General features: G+C 41.9%; 1 protein-coding gene across 23 annotated transcripts in view; it reads right to left on the bottom strand.

The window, feature by feature from the left end:
- Window positions 1-22,392, bottom strand: part of BAZ2B (bromodomain adjacent to zinc finger domain 2B) — a 272,137-nt gene that overhangs the window by 192,044 nt on the left and 57,701 nt on the right. For all 23 annotated transcript variants that reach the window (XM_054043380.1, XM_054043386.1, XM_054043395.1 and 20 more), the window contains one exon: window positions 20,886-20,928. The gene's annotated coding sequence lies outside the window, so the exon portion shown is untranslated. The remainder of the gene's footprint in view (window positions 1-20,885; window positions 20,929-22,392) is intronic.

The raw sequence follows: 22,392 nt of genomic DNA, 5'->3' as shown, positions 1-22,392 counted from the left end.
TGACTTGGAACTGTAGGATTGCTGTACCCCCTTAACTTTCCAGCCTGGACTATCTCTCACAATGCTTTGCTAGTGACAAGCAACAAACCCCTCCAGGCGCTGTTATCACAGCCACCAACATGCAGAGACTCAATGGATGCCTAGAGGCCAGACCTGGAGTCGATGGTACGGGTGTCTGCCCTACCTACCCTGTACTGAGGGAGGGTCAGAGGCACCTGCACCATCCCGCATGCCAGAGCCAGCCTGGTGCTGGTCTCCGTTTTTCTTAGGGGAGGCAGAAGAATCGCCTCAGGACCTGGAGCACTCACAATTGGTCTTCTGAGACCTCATTTTTGGCGCCAATGACAGAGAACTACTCCGGTGTCTCTTTGGAGAAGCCCCTGCCCCAAAATGGGAGGCAGTAGCATTTCCAAGCTGGAGGGGGATCTGTGGCCCGAGGAAGGCCTCAGTACCAGGTCAGGCCTGATGGCCTGTTCAAGCAGGTGCTGCTTGAGGCAAAGGTCCCATGCCACCGGAGTCCTCTTCTTGAACAATCTTTAGATAGAACAGCTCTCTTTAAGGTGGGCTTCGCCAAGACAGAGCAAGAACCTCATGTGGGGGTCACTGTTGGGAATTGCCACTCCACACAAAGGACAATGCTTGAATCCTGGTGATGGCATCACTGGGGAGCACTTCCACTATACTATTACTCTAATACTAACTAAACTATTAACTATGCAAACTAAAAATAGGCTAAGACAATGAATTGAGAGGTTGTGAAATGACAACCACGCAGAGTGCCGACTTCAGCTGATGGGCGGTGAGAATGAACTGACGTGGGGTCAGGGCAGTGTTGCCTCATATAGCCAGGGAAGGAGTTACAGGCATGGAGGTGCGAGCGCCGCCTCTCTATGGGTACAGCTAGGCAAAAGTCTCTGGCACCGACATGTACACCCCTGCTTGGAATACACATCTGCATCTACTTGAAGAAAAAATAATATTACATTAAAGGAATAAATCCCACAGCATTTTAACTTTCTTACATGAATAATTTTTGCGACCTCCTCATTTGGGGTCTTTGTACATCAAAACTTTCCATCACTACCAGACATGGGCTGGATTTGAAATGGCGATATAGAGACAACAGAAACTATACACATCAGTCCCTTAAGCCATTGAGTCTCCAACTGTCTTACACTTCTGAATTTAGCATATTATGAATAAATTCAAGTCACATTAGGATAAACCATTTAATATCTGGATTTTCATTTAAACATTTTCCAGTATTTTCTCACTTATTAGAGCTTGAAAACAATTAAAACATATCTATGTACACACTTATTTTGGGATTTTTTACTAGCTAGTGGGAAACAACACACCTGAACCAGCTATATAAAGTATCTACAAAAAAAACCCAATACTTCAACAGCCTAGCATTCGCTTTTTATAATATAGTTTAGCATTAAACATGATTTATTTTCTTAAACTGATGGCCTTCAGAAGGTTTGCGATCTACATTTTCTTTCCAGCACACAGGAAAGGGGTTTATTTAATAAATTAGATCTCTCACTATAAAAACTAGGGGAACATTTTATAGATATTTTGTATAAACAAGATACTTTTAATATACAACTCTAGATATACCTTGAAAGGTTTAAGAACAAAAAAGAAATGTTGAAGGCCATGCATATTTTTTAGAAAAGATACAAAAGACTGAAGAAAGCTATAAATGTATATCCTTTCATTTATCTATCAACATAAAATAGACACACACACACACACACACACACACACACAGCCTGTGAGAATACAATATTCATTTTGCTGCAGAAGAACAGACATTGCATAACAATGAGATTTGCTAATGAAATCAGCCATCAACCTGGAATACATATGTATTAAACCAAGACCTCAGTGTCATTTTCTTTTTGCATCGTTTGTTCTCTCTCTCTCATTTTTCTCGACCTTTCAATATTTTGTCCTCCTTCAGGTTTCATTGCTTCAAGTACAGCAATATTGTACAATATTGTATTAACGCTATAGATGCAGCACTTTTCATTTTATCATATTTATTTTTGTTAAATGTAGAAGCTAATTGCACTGGTTCCATCAGCATTGTTAATGTACCTTTGAAAGAAAAAATCAGTGGTGCTAAGGAGACAAAGGAGGTTATTTCTATTGAAAATTGAAGTAACATCTAATAAAAACTGAATATTACTTGGTACATAAACCATGTAGAAACTTTTACAACTAGACCAGTGTTTACCTACCTGTTAATGCAGAGATTTTATATATAAAATATATATTACCCTTGTATTTAATGGTTAAATGTGGCCATTGTGTAAAACTATGACATGAATGAAAATAATTGCTTTACTAATTCCTAAAATCACCATAATTTTAATATATTTAAATAAGCCATCACATTTAATAACATAGAAACATATATTCTACACACTGATTTGAAATACACACACTTTTACCTGAAAAGTAGAATTCTTTTTTTAAAAAAAATTATTATTTACTGTTTATGCATAGAATGATGCACTTTGCAGCTGTTCACTACACAAGATCAATGAATTACAAAAGTCTAAGATGCTATTCAGCTCACCGAGCACAATGATCCATATTTTACTTTTCTGAGATATATCTGGCTCCATACTGTTTTGCGAAGATGCCATATTTAAATGTTAAAAGCTTTCTACCTACACCATTTGCTGCCAGACCAGATTACCCAAACTGGGTTTTGAGCAACTATAAAAATTAATGGCATAACCTGCTGTGGAATGTAATTGTTCTTAATCTATGGTACTAATAATTTTAAGATAGTTGGTAGCACTTCAGCTAATATTCCACTGTTAACGTAATATCTGTAGCAAGTTAGCATGCTTCATTTTCAATGCACCCTATTGCCTAGCTCCAAGTAGCACACTGCATACTAACAAAAGCAGTAGAAATCAAGAAGACACTTAAAAAGCAAACAAACATTCTCTAGGAACACCTGAAATCTTTGTAGACTGTCACTTGCTTATAAAAATCAGCTTTTCACTACAGTGGAGTTATAGATATAATCGTATTGGTTTTGGGGGCATAAGGAAGATTCTATGTAATTCATAAAGTAATTTCTGTTTTCAAAGAAAAAGCTATTCATCCTGCCACCCAACATTTCCCTGTCCACTCAGAAGTGGATCTTCAGAGACAAGAGAAAAATCAGAAGGTAATTGTACCATAAATTAAGGTGAATGTTTGGGAAGGTCTGGAAAAATATCAAGAAAATTTCAGAATCTTATTACCTTAAAAAAGGAGGATTGGATGCCTGCACTATAAGGTGGATAGAAAGCTGGCTAGATTGTCGGGCTCAACGGGTAGTGATCAACAGCTCGATGTCTAGTTGGCAGCCAGTATCAAGCGGAGTGCCCCAGAGGTCGATCCTGGGACCAGTTTTGTTCAATATCTTTATTAATGATCTTGATGATGGGGATTAATTGCACCCTCAGCAAGTTTGCAGATGGGAGGAGAGGTAGATACCCTGGAGGGGAGGGATAGGGTCCAGAGTGACCTAGACAAATTGGAGGATTGGGCCAAAAGAAATCTGATGAGGTTCAACATGGACAAGTGCAGAGTCCTGCACTTAGGAAGGAAGAATCCCATGCACCGCTACAGGTTGGGGACTGACTGGCTAAGCAGCAGTTCTGCAGAAAAGGACCTGGGGATTACAGTGGATGAGAACCTGGATATGAGTCAGCAGTGTGCCCTCGTTGCCAAGAAGACCAACGGCATATTGGGCTGCATTAGTAGAAGCATTGCGAAGGAAGTGATTATTCCCCTCTATTCAACACTGGTGAGGCCACACCTGGAGTATTGCGTCCAGTTTTGGTCCCCCCACTACAGAAGGGATGTGGACAAATTGGAGAGAGTCCAGCGGAGGACAATGAAAATGATTAAGGGGCTGGGGCACATGACTTACGAGGATAGGCTGATAGAACTGGGGTTATTTAGTCTGCAGAAGAGAAGAGTGAGGGGGGATTTGATAGCAGCCTTCAATTACCTGAAGGGGGGTTTCCAAAGAGGATGGAGCTAAGCTGTTCTCAGTGGTGGCAGATGACAGAACAAGAAGCAATGGTCTCAAGTTGCAGTGGGGGAGGTTTAGGTTGGGTATTAGGAAACACTATTTCACTAGGAGGGTGGTAAAGGACTGGAATGGGTTACCTAGGGAAGTGGTGGAATCTCCATCCTTAGAAGTTTTTAAGGCCCGGCTTGACAAAGCCCTGGCTGGGATGATTTAGTTGGTGTTGGTCCTGCTTTGAGCAGGGGATTGGACTAGATGACCTCCTGAGGTCTCTTCCAACCCTAATCTTCTAGGATTCTATACCTTCACCATCACCAGGGCCATCAAATGTACCAAGTCACTACTGTAATTGCCAAGGAAGAACCCCATCAAAATATCATACAAAAGACCAAGATACCACAGTGAAATAAAGTATAATAAAAAAAAATATTCTTCAAGCATACACAAGCACATGACACAGCCAATCCTGCATTTTTATGCAACCAATGCTTCCACTGGAGTCACTGGAAGTTTTGGGTGTTCACAGGATACATCATTTAGGCCCCATTCTTTCCCCTCTTCCTCTTACACACCCAAAGTGTGCAACAACTTATAAGAAACTTCCAAGCGTCTCTATTTCAAAGGCTTAGTGTTAATTTTAAAATTCAAGAGATTCTGAATATAAAAGATGTAGAAGATTGTTTAGAGTCACAATCTCGCAAAAATATTTTAAAACTCACTTCTAAGTATTTGTCTTTCTCCAGAAATCAGTATATATTACATTTTCAAGATGAATGCAATTGAACTGGTACAGGCACAGTTAATTCCATTGGGCTCACCTTCTGGAGCAAAGACTACAACAACCTTCACCCTGAAAAGCATAGGGTCATTTTCTTCAGTGCTGAACAGTGATTGCTTTCTGTAATTTTAACAATTGTCAAGTGGTTTAAAGAGTAGCACTGGCAGGTTATAGTTGTGAAATGCTTATACTTTTAATTTTAACAGTGACTTATCGCTCTGCAATTTAGGTCAACTGTCCAATTCAACATCCTGTACATGAGGTTATATACTCTTGGAGCCATATACTGCTCTCACTGACATCAACAGTTCCACCAGGGAGCAAAGTATGGCCCTTAAAATATATAATACTAATTCAAAAGATTAACTGAAGAAAGGATGTTTCTGTATTGTCCAGTTATACAGTACATATAATTTCTCCAACTCTGGTTTACACAAATATCCGAAGGATTAAGCAGCCATGGACATACCTTAAATATACTATACCGACCTTTAACAAATCCATGAGATAGTATTATGGTGATGTGAAAAAATATTCAATGGGGTGAGAATATAAAACAATTTCTTTCCAGCTACAATAAATGTGAACCCTAATTTTATGAATAAGGACTCAGTCCTACAAACTGAACTTAATAGGAGTTGAAAGGTGCTTAGTGCTCCCACAGCAGGTGCTCAGGACCGGATGCCACCAGGTGCTAACTGTTCTGTACAATTTTATCAACACAACAGAGCATGTTACAGTATTTTTGGGTCACAAACCACCAACGCCAATAAGAAAAAATATGCAAAAATACAAATGACTGAATTTATATTATGTATTCTTGTTTTCCAGATTAGTGAGAAAAAATTTCAGAAATATACAATATATCTTGACATTCTACCCTTTTACTTGGATTAATTAGCGAGCTACAGTACAAACAATTTAAAAATTAACACACTGTCCAAAAATATATTGTATCCTTTTATTTCTCATCTCACATGTAGTTTAGAGGTGACGCTAGTTCTAGGGAACTAGAAAAGAATATAAAAAGTTCAGGGTTGGGGCGGGGGTTGCCTTTTAATTTTAGTAACAAGCAAATCAAGTTAAAAATACTTCTGGTACTTACCTCGTTCAGAAATACAAGCTTACTTAAAAGCTTACTTCTTACAAATCTGGATAATAAAACGTCTTTATGTTTCTTTATAATGAAACACCTCAATTTGTACTGAATTATGATGACTACTATTTATCTACTTTAGGGAATAAAAGCAGAGGACAATTTATTAAAGCACCAGAGAAACTCCTGAACACTACAAGGTCACAGCCTGTGAGCTGAGCTGCTAGCAAAAACATCTATGATGCTCCAAAGCTGCCATTTTTCTTCCTTGACAAAGACTCCATCTGCCACAGAGCCATTTACAGCCTCAGAGTCAGAATATCAATGATTTCCAACCATTTTGCAAGTCTGCTTTCACCTTGACATCACCTCTGTAATACATCTAAAACAGATGAAACATATATTCCCTCTACAAGCTCTGAGACCATGCTTTATTCAGCTGATAGGCATTTAAGTTGTCCTCTAATGTACCATTTTTTATTCTCACTGGATTGTGTAAGAAGAATTTTAAAACTGCAAATTCCCTGTAATATCTGCTGTTTTGCCTATCTTAAAATAAGGTCCATTTGTACAACTTAAAAATAAGGGGAAAATATATTATGTACTTTCAAATACTGACTAAAGGGGGAAAAATTACAAAATTATACGTATACATTTTAAAGTGTGTTATATTAAAACGGTTAACTACACACATGGACACAAATTTGAAATAAATACTGTTTTTATTTTTCAATTTTTGTAAAAAAGTTCCTCACTATGGGCCAAATCTTCAGACTGAATAAACTGGTATAACTTCACTGAAACCAACAGAGCTACATCTGTCTACACCAGCTGAGGATCAGTTCTACATCTCTGGACCCACATACAAATTCACAAGCTTATCCTCAAATTCTTATTTAGTCTAAAAACGCTCACTCACATGAAAGGGAGTTCTGCCTTGCTGAAGTAAGGCTTCCAAGAATTGTGTCCACAGATAAACAGCAATATAATAAAAAACTGAATAGAAATAGACTTCATCTCTTTAGACAGAAGAATAAAAATACCCTACCATACCCTTCTGGCAAAGGCCTGAGTGAACATATTTCTTGCAAGCATTACATTATGAAACCCAATATTCAGCCAGGTGTCAACCTTGCCTCTAGTTTTGCAGATGCAATTTTTTTATCCTGTAAATACTCACAATTTTGGACTCCCAATGACTTATAGATGCAAGAGCAGCAATTATATGTCTGAGTGCATGAATCTAGTAGTTAGATGTCCAGCTGTTGCCATTTGAACCCTCAGTTTGTTACTCATGCTGGTGCAAGTATTTGAGGGCAGCTACAGAATGACACACAACTTCTGACAATTCAGGTCTTTATATCTACAAAACACGCATACCTCATTTTACAGGCACAATTCTGTGTGTACTAATACACTTCCATCCAAAAGGCAAATGAGATGTGATGACAGCCATTTGATAAACAGCAACCATCCTAACTAGCGTTGCCAGGCATCCAGTTTTCGACTGGAACACCTGGTCAAAAAGGGACCTTGATGGCTCTGATCAGCACCACTGATTGGGCGGTTAAGTCCGGTCGGCGGCACAGCGGGGCTAAGACAGGGTCCCTGCATGCCCTGGCTCCACACAGCTCCTGGAAGCAGCCGACATGTCCCTGCAGCCCCTAGGTGCAGGGATGGCCAGGGAGGCTCCGCGTGCTGTCCCCGCCCTGAGTGCTGGCTCCGCAGCTCCCATTAACCAGGAACTGCGGCCAATGGGAGCTGCGGGGGTGGTGCCTGCGAGTGAGGGCAGCATGCCGAGCCCCCTGGCTGCCCCTGCACCTAAGGGCCATAGGGACATACCAGCCACTTCCAGGAGCCGCCTGAGGTAAGTGCCGCCCGGAGCCCACACCCTGAACCCCCTCTAGTACCCCAACCCCTTGCCCCAGCCCTGAGCCCCCTCCCGCACCCAAACTTCCTCCTAATGCCCACACCACACATCCCCTCCTACACTCTGAATGCTTTGGCTGAAGACCGGAGCCCCCTCCTGCACCCCAAACCCCTCATCCCCAGCCCCATACCAGAGCCCGCACCCCTAGCTGGAGCCCTCACCCCAGAGCCCTCTCCCCCTCCCGCAGCCCAACCCCTGTCCCAGCCCAGTGAAAATGAATGAGTGAGTGATTGTGGGGGAGAGTGAGCAACAAAAGGAAAGGGGATGGAGCGACCGGGAGTGGAGCCTCGGAGAAGGGGCAGGGCAGGGGCGGGGAAGGGTGTTCAGTTTTCTGCAATCAGTAATTGCCAACCCTAATCCTAACCCTTTAATCTCACCTTACCACTTACCTCTCACCTGGACTACAATTAATATTCCAAACCTGTGTGTGATTTCAAACAGCTGTTTGAAGATGTTTCCTTCTTCTCCACTCAAATGTAGAGTTTTCCCTGGAACATGTCTAAACTAAACTGGCAGGCTGAAGCATCCCACTCAATATTTTTCTAACTGCCTTCATGACACTGAGCAAGAGATACACCCAAACACAGTATATTTTCAGGTGTAGAAAAATGTCATATATTCAACACATCTCTTATTCTACAAAAATATCATATTCCTTTCTCCAACCCCAAATAATCCCAATATCCATTCCATTTGTCCCTCTTCTTTCACGCCCAATACCAATCCCCCCTCCCTCCCAAGCCATTTCATCATTATTGCTGTCCAGACGTATGCTTGTCCTGGTGGTAGGGAAGAGAGGCATGCAGACGACACAAGATCAGAAGGCTGACCTGTATGGGTAGTGGTTTGTAAACTGATGCCAAGCGGGTAGTAAGTTGAGCAGCTATCAGCCAGCACTCTGTTGTTTACTTCCCCTTGCTGGGCCATAGGGTGCATGCTGAGGTGGGAGGCTCCATGCTCTGCCCTGTTTCTAAGGCGGCTCATGAAGACATCATTGCATTAGTTTAAATTTGGAAATTTACCTTCACAACCAAAGGACTAGAATTATATTTTTAATCTCAAATCTTAAATTATGGAGGAGAAAGTTGCTTATTTACTAAAACGTAACCAAAAAGCTTCTCACTCTACTAATTGGGAAAAATAATTTTAAAGATCAGTTATAATATATCTATAAATATAGTTACACACATTTCCTTAAAAAAAAATAGCACTGATTACAGACACAGTTGTGTTTTTGTTTTGAAAGATCTTTGAACTTTAGACTTTGCAAGTAAACATAACTAATATGAATTCTCCTTTTTTTTTCGCAAACCTATTACTGCTATTAAACAGATAAAACCAGCTGGTCTTAACAATAAAGTGATATTACAGAAAATTCAATTTACATCTGAACCCTTCCAGTTGCCATCTGTACAGTAAAGCTTAATAAACCACTTATTCCTCCTAACAGATGCTAATCATGGACTGACAATACACAATCAAAATCTGTTCTTTAACTCTTTTAGGCAAATGGCCATTATTAAGTCTGGTTATCAACAGCAATATCAACATAGTTGGGAATAATTATTCTTGTTCATCTAAAGCAATATTTATGTTACTATTGCTTTAAAATACTTTGCCCACCCATCTTGAACACAAGACAAAAATGATGTCTAACTGTAAAAGCAGATCAGAGCAGAGCTAAGCAACTAGCCTCTAAAAGCCATTTAGACTTTATATTTTCTTGAAAGAAACCATAAGAAACATGAAAATATTTTTGCAGTTTCTTTCCACACTGCTATTTTCCCTATCAAGCAAATTTGCATTCATCAGTAACAAAATATATATTTTATTTATTTTTATTGCTGTAATTCAAAAATATTTGCTGACAAATCAACACAAAGAAACATCTTATTCACTGGCAATAAACTACTTTTATTTTAAAGTAAAGCAGTTTTACTACACACAATTGTGTAAATAAGGGGGAGAAATCTTAATTTTTAAAAAGGTGTAATTTCCTCTGCCTTCTATTTAAAACAGGTATGCTTATTACAAACACTTAAAACTGTTAAAAGAGCTTATTATTCTTAGTTTCTCAGTAAATTATAATCATTGTTATTATGCTTAAGTAAAGATGTAATTAAATCTGCAGGTGCTGCACCATGTACGAAGCAGTGAATTCTTATGCACCTTTTGGGATGTGTTACTTTGGAACATCTAATTTTTCGTCTCCAGTGTTTCTTGTTTTTAAACCAAAATGCATGTTTTCTTGCTGCAAAAAACCAGCTTGATATAACTTTACAAAAGAATCAATGCCACTCCTTTCAGCAGTGGGAGGGAAAGGGCATGATTTGAGGAGCTTACAAAGATCACTAAGGATATGTCTACACTGCAATTAAACACCTGCAGCTGGCCAGTGTCAGTTAACTCAGGCTCACGGGGCTGTTTCATTGTGGTGTAGACACTCACGCTCTAGCAGGAGCCTGCCCTCCCCACTCTCCTCTCCCAGAGCCAAGGCTACAGCCTGAACATCTACAAACAAATCACTGTCTGTATGAAATTTTAGTTTGTACTGACTTCACTAGTGCTTTTTATGTCACCTGTTGTAAAACTAGGCAAATATCAAGATTCATAGATTATAGGACTGGAAGGGACCTCGAGAGGTCATCGAGTCCAGTCCCCTGCCCGCATGGCAGGACCAAATACTGTCTAGACCATCCCTGAAAGACATTTATCTAACCTACTCTTAAATATCTCCAGAGACGGAGATTCCACAACCTCCCTAGGCAATTTGTTCCAGTGTTTAACCACCCTGACAGTTAGGAACTTTTTCCTAATGTCCAACCTAGACCTCCCTTGCTGCAGTTTAAACCCATTGTTTCTGGTTCTATCCTTAGAGGCTAAGGTGAACAAGTTCTCTCCCTCCTCCTTATGACACCCTTTTAGATACCTGAAAACTGCTATCATGTCCCCTCTCAGTCTTCTCTTTTCCAAACTAAACAAACCCAGTTCTTTCAGCCTTCCTTCATAGGTCATGTTCTCAAGACCTTTAATCATTCTTGTTGCTCTTCTTTGGACCCTTTCCAATTTCTCCACATCTTTTTTAAAATGCGGCGCCCAGAACTGGACACAATACTCCAGCTGAGGCCTAACCAGAGCAGAGTAGAGCGGAAGAATGACTTCTCGTGTCTTGCTCACAACCCACCTGTTAATGCATCCCAGAATCATGTTTGCTTTTTTTGCAACAGCATCACACTGTTGACTCATATTTAGCTTGTGGTCCACTATAACCCCTAGATCCCTTTCTGCCGTACTCCTTCCTAGACAGTCTTTTCCCATTCTGGAAGGAAAAATCAATTTCACACATACAGAATGGGAAAAGACTGTCTAGGAAGGAGTACGGCAGAAAGGGATCTAGGGGTTATAGTGGACCACAAGCTAAATATGAGTCAACAGTGTGATGCTGTTGCAAAAAAAGCAAACATGATTCTGGGATGCATTAACAGGTGTGTTGTGAGCAAGACACGAGAAGTCATTCTTCCGCTCTACTCTGCTCTGATGAGTTGATGTACGTCCTGGAAGACCGCTGTGTACCCCTCATGGAGAATCTCTGGTTTAGAGGATGAAACAGGGCCAGTGAAGCAGCGTATTTGCAGATATATTGGCTATTCTCCAAGAAGGAAGAGAGAGAGTGCAGTAGGCAGGAAGCCCGACGTTACACTGAAGCTGCAGAAGCAGCAACAGGGCATCCTGGCAACCTGAGAGTGGCAACATACAGTTCATTTATTCCTCCCTTTATCAATAATTTCTCCTTAAAAGTTTCTGGTTTTCAGTCTGTATTCTAATCCAACTGCTATGTTAAATTCAGATTTAATCTGTACTTAAACCACCATATTTATTTTGTTCAGATTAGCAGATGGAATGCTGACAAACCATATTAACTGGTTGTAGAATAATACTGAGATGCTCACGTAACTCCCTTAAATGTAAACCTGATGCTCTTCAGCTCACTAATTTACTAGCTTACAAATTCACACAAAGCAATAGCTTCCCTGCAAAAAAAAAAAAAAAAAGTTTCTTTGGTAATTCACTTCTGGCTTTCAGAGCCATCAATCCAAACATTGGGGACCCCTCCGAACGTGACATTCAGAGCTACCAATGGCCACAGAGCTTTATTTTTAAAAAGGAGTCCCAGTCTCTTCTCTCTAGAGAGAAAAGTCTTTCATATTTCTAGGCATTAATACATATGCCCAACTCTCCCTTAACTTCTTTTTTGATTTTTTCTCTGATTTGCGAGAAAAGTTCTTGAATGGTGGCTCTGAAAACTAGAAAAAAAAACTATGTAACTTTCACCTCTAATTACTCTAAGAAGTCTGCAGCTGAATGCAATACCCACCAATTCTAGGAAGTCTATATGTTAAGGTCTGGGAAAAGTTATAAATGGGACTCCAATTTGGGGTCAAATTCTAAAGTTAAAGCCTCTTCTCACTCACCCCAATTAGCCACTATCTCAGGAGCTCACAGCCCCGCCGCCCAGAGCATTGCGCTGGCGGCGCAGTGAGCTGAGGCTGTGGGGGAGGGAGAACAGCAGGGGAGGGGCTGGGGGCTAGCCTCCGAGGCCAGGAGCTCAGGGGCTTGGCAGGAGGGTCCCGCAGCCATGTAGTTTGCCCACCTCTGATCTAGCTGAACTCTGCTAAGGATTCTGGCAAGGCAATCACAAAGGGTTCCTTCTTTTCAAAGAACTTGTACATGGTGGTGCCTGAAGACAGAATTAAGGAAATTTTTTCTTTTGCATTTGGGTGCTACAAAATATCCTGAGTAGGTTACCCACTTTTCAGGCATTGGACTAATTGGATCTGCATTTTGGAAGTGGGCAACAGTTTACACTGCTTTTCTGAGGGCTCTTTAAGTAGATTTTGGGGTTGTATGGTTCTCAGTATATCATCTTGAGAATATTACAGAAAGTAGTTATTTGTCAAAAGACAGACCTGTACAGGCATTCAGGAACCGTGTCAATCCTTATTATTTCTGATCTGGGACTAGTACGCATAGTTAGAAGCTCTCAAGTGGCCTTTCCTCTGCAGTTTGAGTACATGAGAATGAGTCCTGGGTGAAGATGGTAAGAGATGCAAGGAGTACCTGCTTTCACCAGGTCAGGTTGGGATGATCTCTTACATGAACCTAAATTCCCTTTTACTCCAAAAGTGTCCTGATTTGGCAGGACTAAGATGGGAGTAAGATTTTATTGTCTGCCATTTTTCTTGCGTGGTGTTCTTCTTACTACATTGCTTTCTAGCAGAGCAAATGTGAGTTTCATAAGCATAGGCTGTGCCTACAAGAATGCAACTCCTGACTTAGAGTATGGTTTTCCCTAGATTTAATTCTTCTCTTTCTTTAGGAAGGTATCCATAACTATATATGCAGAATAAACAGGTACACTGAGTTAGCACATGACCAGCATGCAAGATAACCTTGTAGCTAGAGACCCACACTGAGCACAAGCAAACCTCGTCTGGCTATTTTCTCATGGATTTCTTTTAAATGCTTAAGAGAAAATTGCTCAAAGCCAGAAACCTATAAAAAATGGTTACTACCTTTCCGTAACTCTTATTCGAGATATGTTGCACATATCAATTCCAATGTAGGTGTGTGCGCTCACCCTGAGCACAGCCACTGGAAAATTTTCCCTCAGTGGTATCCATCAGGTTGACTCTGGTGCCCTCTGGAGTCACACACTCACAGTTCCAGTATAAAGGGTCCTGCTGACCCCTAGTCCCCTCAGTTCCTTTTTGCCAGCTAATTCAGATAGATAGGTAGGAGGGAGGGTCTTGAAATGGTCATGTGCAACACATCTCAAACAATAGTAATGGAAAGGTCAGTAACTGTTTTTTCTTCTTTGAGTGCTTGCACACATCTCTTCCAATGTAGGTGACTCCCAAGCAGTTGTGCAGGCGGAGGGTTCGGAGTTTATCAATACGCTGATTGCAACACCACTCTGCCAAATCCAGCATCAACTGTAGCCTGTTGGGTGGTGGTATAATGAGACGCGAAAGTGTGAACTAAGGACTACACTGCTGCTCTACAAAATGTTCTGGACAGGGACTTGTGCTACGAATGCTGTCGAAGAATGCTTGGGCCCTCGTGGAATGTGCTGTCAGGGCAGGTGGGGCAGGAACCTTTGCCAGGTCATAGCATGTGCGGATGCAGGATATGATCCATGATGAAATTCTCTGGGCTGAGACAAGAAGACCTTTTATCCTGTCTGCAACAGCTATGAATAGTTGAGCAATTTTCCAAAATGGCTTAGTCCTTTCTATGTAGAAGGACAGTGCACGTCTGATGTCTAGTGAACAGAACCTCTACACTTCCCTGTTGGCATGTGGTTTCGGATAGAAAACCATCCAGAAGATATCCTGGTTACTATGGAACTGTGAAACCATCTTTGGAAGAAAAGCTGGATGAGGATGCAATTGGACCTCGTCCTTGAAGAATACTGTGTATGGTGGTTCTGAAGTGAGGGCCTAGATCTCCGAGATCCTTCTGGCAGAAGTAATGGTCACTTCCAGGACAGGTAGAGCAGAGAGCACATTGCCAACATATTTCTTTTCAGACTTCTTTGCCATCAGATGAAGGTACACTGCAGTCTGCCATAATGCCTTAATGGCGTCCATAATGGCCTCCTTAAGGGGCAATACCACTCTTGATGGCGCCGGTGATGTTACAATGTCCACCAAGGCTTGGGAGGACTCCCTGACTTCCTCTCCCTGAATACCCAGGTTTTGGGCCACTCTCTTAAGGAGCTGATGATGAGTCCTATAATCATCCTGAGAGGGCACTATATCTGTTCCTGTCACGCCTCATCAGGAGAAGAGGAGAAGGAAGCCTGCATTGGTAGGGAGCACTGTTCTTCACCCTCAGCACCGGATAGGTGCTGGTTCTTGGTATTCAGTGCTGGCCTCGGTATCAGAGCTTGGATCCGGCTCGGAATGAAGCAGTGATACAGCTCTGGACTCAGATGCCACCTGAGTATGACCTTCTGGGTTGGAGACCCTGCATTGATGGGAAAGCCCAGGGATTCCAGAAGGGCCATTATTCTGGGATCTACCACTGCCCCCGGGGCCACATCATGGGTGGGATGCGTTGATTGTGCTGGTTCCTGCAAGGGGCATATGACTCTGACTCCAAGTCCGACTCCAAAGACTCCATTCCTGGAGACCTGGGAGGAGCGGTGCTGACCAGTGCTGGCAACCAGTGCAGAGAGGAAGGAAATCAGGGTTCAGCCATCATGGCTGGTTTCCCTTTGGAAGGCACCTGGGGCCTCTGTGCCACAGAGGTCCTTCCTGTCAGTGCCACTACGTCTGCTCCTGCATAGCCAGAGATGCCAGTACCAGCAGTGAAAGTAAGTCTCTCACTGCAGCAAATGCCTCTGGCATAGATGGTACCACCAAGACACTGGAACACTGGTGGTTCTCCTGTGTTGGCGAGTCCATCAGTGCCGGACTCAATGGTACCCGCTTGGGGGCCGGAGTCAGCAATGCTGCATGGGTTGTTGGAGCTGTGGAGTGGCCCAACACTGGTTGCACTCTACTAGTCTCTCCATGCCCCATCAACCTCAGGGTTGGGGATCGTCCTCTATCAGTCTTCTTCTGTTTCTTCCTCGGCACCAGGGACAGTGAACGATGCCGAGGTTCTCTCACTGGAGATTTTTCTTCGGCACCATCCACCCTCTCCAGTGCCAAGGCTCTTGAGAGGTGAAACGAGCGTCTCTCCTCATCGCCGGTACCGAGGAATGGCATCAAAGGTCTGAAACAGCAGCCAAAGCAGTCCTTACTGAGGCTGAAGTGCTCTGTGTCAAGTCTGAGTGACCTGCTTCCACGGGAAATCTTAGTGCTGCCTCCATGAGGATAGATTTCACTCTGGTGTCCTTACAGTGCTCCCACACGTGAGTTTCCTCCTAGGCACTTAAGGCAGCTTGTGGCACAAGGCACTGGCTTAAAGCCTGGAGACCAAGGCATGACCCAGAACCAGACAGACCCTAACTCCGCTAAACGGAGTTCCGCTAACCTATCTATCTATCAACAAAAACTTAACTACTATGAACAAGATATAACTATATATAATAAAAAGTTCACTGAGAATGTACTTCCAGATTGTAAGGACAAAATAGTTCCAGCAACCGTCATGGGCAGTAAGAAGGAACTGAGAGGGCTGCGGGTCAGCAGGACCCTTTATACCGGCATAATGAGCACACGATTCCAGAACCGACCCAATGGATACCACCGAGAGAAAATTTTCTGGTGGCTGTGCTCATGGCGAGCATGCACACCTACAATTAAAGAAAACTTTTCCGTTCTCATCCAAGTGTAAGCTTAAAAGAAGAGAGATTTGTGTCTGTCATCTTAACCATTTATTTATATATGAGTCTCATCCTACTGAGTAGGATCTTCTTGTGGCCAGAGGTCAAACTGGCTGCTCAACAGAGCAACAGCTCAGCAGCTGACAGTCTGCTGCAAAGGAGTTAGCAGTAGCTCAAATACCATGAGCAGAAAGCTTGGGTGACACTGTTCCTCATAGCCACAAACTGGTCTAGGGGTAAGTGACCCCCAAGCTGGAGAGGCACAGGATCACAAATAACTCTTGAGTCGTAAAAGTCAGAGACAAATTTTCAACCCTAGTAATTGTTTTTATTTTCAAAGCTATCTTTGCAAGGAAAAAGTCTAGAAAACTTTTTGCTTCAAATGAAAGCTGAGCTTAGCTCTGGCATTTATAGGCCCCACATATCATCAGGCCCAGCAGCTGTGGGCTTTGAGCAGGCCAGCTTTGAGCAGCTGAAAGACAAGCAATTTTGTGAGGGTCCATAACTGAAGTTCCCTCTACTTGAAGAAAGAGAGCATAGGAAAAGAGATTCTTTCACTTGAGAGTCTTCATCTTGAGTTACTAGCAGTTCCAAACATTTCCTAGGGAAAAAGTTGTAAGCTTTAATTGAAAGCCTGTTCAAGAAAGGAGTTCATTTGTCAAAACCATTAAACCTCTAAGTAGCAGGGGCATTACCCGCCTACATTCTAGTAAGTTTCGTAATGTCTGCTGCCTGCTGTAAAACTACCGGCATATTTTCTTACTGGAAACTAGACGCAATCTTCCTCCTTTCTTATGTCTGAATTTATTATTGCAACCTAGCTGACTTGCCCAGTTTTATATGTTTTGCAATTGTTTTAGATTCCTGCTTCCCACTTACTTACATATAGTAGTTTACCTTAGCTCCCTCCCTACTGGTGGTGTTACCATTCCTAAATATGGTTTGAAGTCACATGGATAGCCTTTCATAGCTTCATTTTCTGCTTTGGAACACATTGCCAGTTTAATAAAGAAAATGCCTTCAACTACAGGGACTTTAAATTCTAACACTAAAAATATTTCTATTAGTCAGCATTCTTAAAATGATTGTTTTAGCAATTTTTTGTCCTACCAAAGCTAAATTTAACATTACTGATTGTAGAGCACCTCTGGGACATAGGCATGAAGGTCACCAGTGAAATACAAGATTGCTCAGTATTGTAAAATATTCAGTCTGGACACTAAGAGAGGCTCTTGTTAGTCAACATAATATCGTCTGACATACACAGAGTTAAAATATTTCTGTACAGAATAAATGTCTGTCTTTATCTTCACATACTGGAGACAGAAAATGAACTGATGGCTAATCTGAAGGGTACTAAAATTAAATTATAAAGTCATTTCAAATTTCTGTCTGAAAGTAATTCTCTGCTCCTGACAGGTAGGAAGTGAAGATAAAAAACTGTTTGAAACTATCTATAGACAAACTGACTTTGCTTATTCTCCCATTCTATTTCAATGCACAATAATTATTTAGTCTAGTAGTAAACTATTAAAGTAAGATGTAAGCAGTTTTTAAAAGTATGCTCTATCAAAATAGATAGAGCTCAACTGAGTGAAAAATACTTGACTTCCTATTAGGAATATTCCAATAAACTGCCTATATTAATACAGGAAAACATATGACCAGTAAGCTACAAAATATCACAACCTGTGTAATCACACCATTGTTCTATCGGTATTCATTATTCAAATATAAATTTCAAAGTTATTAAAATTGATTTAGCAATTAAAATATTACTTGGATGTCTTACTATATTTGAAAATAGCCTGTCTGTACTGAATAACACATCAAAAACACTGTAAGACAATTGAAAAATCATCAAATACCGTAATACAATATAAATGTACATTATAATTCAGATTTATGTATGGTAAGGCCACCATTCACTGGGACATTGCTAGTACAGGCTAACAATGTTTCAGTCTCTATATTTTTTAAATGTGTAAAAAGTTACAACCGTGTCCTCCAAGTTAACAATATGATTAGTTCTTACTAAGGTGTGTATTCCCACTGAAGTCAATGAAATTACTTGCATTAGTGAGGACTACTAAGGCCTAGGGTGACCAGACGTCCCATTTTTAAAGGGATAGTCCTGTATTTAAGCCCTCCTGCAGGTGTCCTGACTTTTTCTTAAAAATAGGCAAATTGTTCCCTATTTTCCGTCTCCCCCTCCTTCCTCCCCCCAAACCCCCCAAATCAGTATTGGCAGGTCCTGCTGCTGGCTGGATCCCTGCTCATGAGCCGCCCGCCCACCATGGATAAGTGGGGAGGGGGTTCCAGTGGCTGAGATGGAGGTGGGTGTGCAGGGCTGGTGGCAGGGCAATGATACAGCTTGTGGGGCAGGCTGTTCCCCCTGCTGGTCCGTTAGCACAGGCCCCATTGTGTGCCGGCTCTTGGCCAGCAGTGCCCCACCCCCCATCCCATTTCCAGCCAGTGCTGGCTGTGTGCTGCGAGCTGCAGTAGTTGGTGAGTGCAGGCAGGTGCCAGGCGGCAGCCGGTTACGTGTCACCTCTGCTGCCCATCCACTAGCACTTTACGTGCTCCCCCTCCCACTGTCCCCTCCTTGCTTTGCCCGCTCCCCCTTCCCAACCCGCTGCTCAACCATATTCCCCCGGGTGGGGTGCATCCCCCTCCCTGCGCTATGGGGAGAACCAGTCCCCATCGGAGTGCTCAGCTCACCAACAGCCTGGCCACCAGGCTCCTTCCTGCACTGCCTCTGGCTGGACTGGCGCCCTGGGAAAGCCCAAGACCCTCCAGCCCAGGGCGGTGGCCAGGAGAAGCTGAGCCCTGCATGTGCCAAAGCCTGGCACAGGGAATCCTCTCCGCCCCTCAGCTAAGTTCTAGAGTGGCGGGCGGGGGGACGGGGAAGGGGGGAGTGATTGCCAACCTGTTCACACTCCGAACCTGCAGGCTCCACAGCAGCCTCTTCACCCCCCAGGTCCGCCCCCAGGGAGCCTAGGGCTGTTCCATCCCCTAGGCGCCCTGCCCTGCTGAGCCACCTCTCTGGCTGGGTGACTGAAGCCCGGGCAGTCAGCTTCCCTGGTGCACAATGCATCCTTAGTGCTTAATCCCTTCATGCCCACGCTGTAGCCAGAGGTGGCTGGATTATGTTGGTGTCCAGCAGTAGCCTGGAGGTGTTAACTGCCTTTCAACACTGTGCAGGCAGGAAGGGATAAGCTGCTTCCAGCCACAGTAAGAGAGAGAGAGAGAGAGAGAGAGAGTGTGTGTGTGTGTGTTTTGAGCTCAGGCCAGGTCATCACTACTTCTCTCCCCTCCCACCCCCCGCCCCCCTGGCTGGAAGCAGCTCCCGTCCCTTCCCTCCCGCAGAGTGCCGAAGGCTGCTGCTGGCCATATTCTGGTGTGAATCCTGGCAGAAATCCGGGAATTGGGCATGTGACCCTGCATGTCCCTCCCCATGTTTTGCCTCGGGAAGACACGGCACCAGATACCAGGAGAGGCAGGTCGGTCCCGGGGGCCCAGCCAGGTATGAAGGGCGGAGAGTGTCGGTTCAGTCAGTCACCCTCCCACCATGTGTGTATCGCATCTCCCCATGAGTGGGGAGGAGGGTAAGAGTGTGTGTGTGTGTGTGTGTGTGTGTCCTCCCAGTGTGAACCCTAAAGCCTTAAAAATGAGAAGGTAAATAAAAAGAATCCAGCTACATAGTATTTCTTTTTAACCAGGGGTTCAGTCAACTTCATGTTAATTTGAATGTTTGTACTGCATAGTTCTGATTGATTGCCATTGAACTCACTTGAATCCGAGTAATTTTACCAGGTGTCCCATATTTAGCATAGGGAAATATGGTCACCCTATTAAGGCCCAGATTTTTAGAGGTATTTAGGCAGTGCTGTGCTCAACACTGCAACTCCTAACTGATTTAGGAGCTTAAGTCTCATTTTCAAAAAAGGATTTGGGCAATTAGGAATCAAAGGCTTAGGGCACTGTAACACTGACCACAGTAATGCTTAAGTACCTTTAAAAATCTAGATCTAAGTCATAGAAGTAATGATTAGCAAGACTGAACACTTGAGTTTTAGGCACATCCTCTATCTCAATAAATAAGAAGCCTTTAGGAAAAAACAAATACAGTTAGTCATTTGAATTAAATAATAAAAAATTATATTGCTAATTTGTACTACTGACTATGAGACCCAATGTCATTTAATGAATTTTGTGAACAGCAAATACAGCAAGTGAACCATAATAATACAAAATCTGAAAATAGCTTTCAGTGTACAGCTTTGCTGGGAAATCACAGAAGGCCATAATTTTTGTAAGCAAAGTAAGAGGCATGAGAAATAGTTGCGATGAGTTCTACTGTGCAGTTCAGATTTTATTATAGGTTTGAATGATAATGGAAAATTATCTGAGCCAAATTCTTTCAGTTTCAGTGTAATGGAGTTACTCAACATTTAGGACTCTGTTCAGCAAAGTACCACATGCCTACCTTTAAGCCCTTTAGACTTTTAGCCCTATTGATATGCTTAAGTACCTTGCTGATGCAGGGCCTATGAGCAGAATTTAGCCCTATGTTCAGATGATTATACAACCATCAGCTCTGAAGTAGATAAACTGTAAACAATATTATCCCAGTTCTCTGTATGATTCATGCTTCTCAGAACATTGTAAGAAAGATAATTGCTGTTGCACACTTACTGTGATGAATGTGGTCAGTTCTGGGACATCACTGATTAACAAGCTGCAACAGAAAATATAGTTAATGAATCACCCTCTCATATCAAATAGTTTTTATAAAACCTAAATGAAACATTTAAATAGAACAAAAACAACAAGGAGTCCTTGGGAATATTTTAAAATTCTCAAAAACAATCTTACGTAATATTTACAATGAACTGAAAATACAGATAATATCTCAAAGAACCTGATATGCAACAACAGTCATTTAAACAAAAAAGTTACACAACTGCAGTTTAAATTCGTTTTTTTTTTAATCAATTACATAAACAAACACACCTAAGGTTCACCTGTGCTGAATTATAAAGCATATAGAACAATAATTTTATTTTTGATGTAGTCTCCATTATTAAAGGGAAGACTTCTGTTAAAAATCATGGGTGAAATTCTTGCCCCACTTAAGTCACTGGGCCAGGATTTCACCCCATATTTTAAAACATCTTTATCTTTGGTACACACATCTTAGAGTTCTGCTCATACAATGAGAAGTCAGTGCAGCTCCCTATGGGCACAATTGTCCAGCCACATGGATCTCATTGCAGGATCAGGACCTAAAATTATAAAACTGGGAGGAGGGGGGATTAAAACATTACTGAGTTTTCACTATTCATGTGGTTTACTTTCTGCATTTTTACAATGTGGATAACGAAAATAGACTAGATCAGGTTTTCTTTAGCTAATGTTCAAATTCTAGTCAATTTCACTTTCGAATTCTCATGGGCTGGCACAACTGATACAACATTTGGGTTGCAAACATTACGGGGAGATACTTGTTAAAGAAGCACAACTTTCCACTTACCTTTTTATTCAATGGAAACAATTTTATTGGTTTCAGGTTTTATTAATTTTTACATTTACAAAATCTAAATGTGGGGCCAAATTTAACCTAACAGCATCCTTTTAACACCGCAAAAAAACATTTTAAATTTAATACTGACTGCGGAAAGATAAGAAAATGCCTTTCAAAAGACATCCATGGATAATTTTAATTCACAAAATGTACATAATTACATTATATAGGTGTCATGTAGTTCAATTTGGTTAAAAAGGCACTCCTATAATTTTATTTAAATGTCATACCACAGTTCTTTTACAAAGAAATTACAAAGAATTGGACCCAAGTTTCCCCTGCAGAATTCTGCAGTTCTTCTGCAACACATCAACAGCAGTGTGAAGCTAGCCCACTCACAATGGTGTAAAGTCAGAAGAATGTAGGAGGAAAAAAAATCACACATATGAAAGTGCAACCGTTAGAATGAGTAAGCTTTTCTTTTACCAAGCAATGTCACCAATCTGGGCAACAATTTGAGCCTAGCTGCTGTATTATTTGCAATTTAAAGTTAAATGTCCTTCTGAGTCTGTGGATTGAAAAAATGTTTTACAAATATTCTCTTGATTTAATAACTGGTTTTCAGCAGCTCGGACTGCTCCTCTGAAACACCAAACATTTTTACTACACTCGTTTTAT

The sequence above is a fragment of the Malaclemys terrapin genome, chromosome 11, assembly GCF_027887155.1.
Source record: "Malaclemys terrapin pileata isolate rMalTer1 chromosome 11, rMalTer1.hap1, whole genome shotgun sequence".
Classification (NCBI taxonomy): domain Eukaryota; kingdom Metazoa; phylum Chordata; order Testudines; family Emydidae; genus Malaclemys; species Malaclemys terrapin.
Note: the sequence above shows the minus strand (reverse complement) of the source record. Positions and strands in the feature narration are given on the sequence as shown.